At 47.6% G+C, this 2,079-nt stretch overlaps 1 pseudogene; it reads left to right on the plus strand.

The window, feature by feature from the left end:
- Window positions 1-1,446, plus strand: part of LOC112072652 (neuronal migration protein doublecortin-like) — a 105,215-nt pseudogene extending 103,769 nt beyond the window's left edge.
- The last annotated feature ends 633 nt before the right edge of the window (window positions 1,447-2,079 follow it).

The following is a 2,079-nucleotide window of genomic DNA, read 5'->3' on the forward strand; positions in this document are numbered from 1 at the left end:
CTGAGAACATCGAAAGGTTGAAAACCAGGCGGGCTCCTCCGTTTCTGATAAAGCTTGTGTTCATGGGGTGTCTTTGCATGGTACAGGCATGGGGCCCCCAGGGTCCAGACAGTAGAGTTTGCATGTAGTCCTAGACAGGAGAAGGAGACATAGTTTGCCTGCGATTAGGGAATCCTCGCCAGCTCCTGTGTTCGAGCAGGGTTTACCTACGGCCTGTTGTTATTGAGCGTGAACCGCCAGGAGCGTAGTCATTGGCTTTCTATGTCTTTACTAGAGAAGTCGACAGGGTGTTGTCGGGCAGCGTTACGCCAGGTTCTCATTGCACTCTGGGCAGACAACGCGAGCGACACTCAGTTTGAATGTTGTTGTTGATTGGAGGGTCTTTCGAGCCGTTGCAAGCCCTGTGCCCCGTGGGAGGAAAGCAGGAAGAGCCGTCTACATCTCGTTGGCGAGTGTGCGTTGTGTGTCTGTTCGTGATGTGTGTGTGTTGTGTGTGTGTGTGTGTGTGTGTGTGTGTGTGTGTGTGTGTAGGTATGTGTGTGTGTTTGTGTGTGTGTGTGTGTGTTGTGTGTGTGTGTGTGTGTGTGTTTTGTCCGAGCCATTTGCAATGATACTACTAAAATATCTAAAATCTCACGCTGTTCAGCATGGAATAAATGTCTAATGATATAGAACACCTTATAGACGCTATCCTGATGGTGTCGAACATCAGTTCTCTATCACTACCGAACACGCTACAGACCTATCCTGAGGTGTCAAATGTTCTCCCATGTCACTCTGCTCCTCCGCACACTCCACTGGCTTCCAGTCGAAGCTTGCATCCACTACAAGACCATGGAGCTTACGTATAGAACAGCAAGAGGACCTGCMCCTCTCTACCAGGCTCTGATCAAACCCTACACCCCAACCCGAGCACTCCGCTCTGCCACCTCTGGTCTCTTGGCAGCTCCCACTCAGTCCAGTCCAGACTCTTGTCTGTCCTGGCACCCCAATGGTGGAACCAGCTTCCCCCTGAAGAGTCCCTGCCCTTCTTCTGAAGCACCTGAAACCCAACCTCTTCAAAGAGTATCTTAAATACCCCCCTCCCCCCCTTTCTTGCTTCGACTTTGCTCTGGATTACAGCTTCTGCTGAATGATTCACATGTGAATGTTATTGCATGATCCTCTCCATGTGGCTGCACTGCTGTGTGTGTGTGTGTGACCTCTAACCCTCCTGTCTCTGTGTTCCACCAGGTGACATGTCTCCAGGACTTCTTCGGTGACGAAGACATCTTCGTGGCGTGTGGACCGGAAAAATACCGTTACCAAGACGACTTCCAGCTGGAGGAGAATGGTGAGATACCTCACTTCCTGTGTGTGTGTGTGTGTGTGTGTGAGAGAGCCCCTGTCTTTTTCTTTGACTGTAAAACTTTTCCCTGTAAACTTACAGCATTATCCTTACCGTAAAACATATTAGAGCAGCGGTTTCCAAACCTAGGGGTCACGACCTCATATGGGATAATGTATACACAGAGAGCAACTGGCAGCAAAAGATCTGAGCACAGAACTCTGAGATATACAGAGATATACTGTGGCAGGTAACTTCCATTTGTAAACTACATCAAACCACATCCATTGTGCTCACRCCTGTTCACAAAACAGTGTGGAGATATGAGATYAGAGCATGACAACACTATTTCACACCAAGGCTTGGTGGTTATCSACGGTGTGGAAAGAATTTCCGCGTTGCTAGAGRARGCAATGTCATTCACAWTGGATATGAAGGAAACAGGAAACTGCACACTGCTCTTGATAGTATCACTGATCTTTAAAACACTTTACGTATCGGCCTTCGTCAGAGCTTTACGTATCGGGTTTTCCTACTTACAAAGCATGTAGAGGTCTGTAATTTTTATCATAGGTCACTTCAACTATGAGAGACGGAATCTCAAACAAAAATCCAGAAAATCACATTGTATGATTTTTAAGTAATTAATTTGCATTTTATTCGATACGTAAAGCTCTGACGAAGGTCGTGAGGCCGATACGTAAAGCTCTGACGAAGGCCGTGAAGGCCCGATACGTAAAGCTCTGACGAAG

This window comes from Salvelinus sp. IW2-2015, unplaced genomic scaffold (genome assembly GCF_002910315.2).
Source record: "Salvelinus sp. IW2-2015 unplaced genomic scaffold, ASM291031v2 Un_scaffold1989, whole genome shotgun sequence".
NCBI lineage: Eukaryota > Metazoa > Chordata > Actinopteri > Salmoniformes > Salmonidae > Salvelinus > Salvelinus sp. IW2-2015.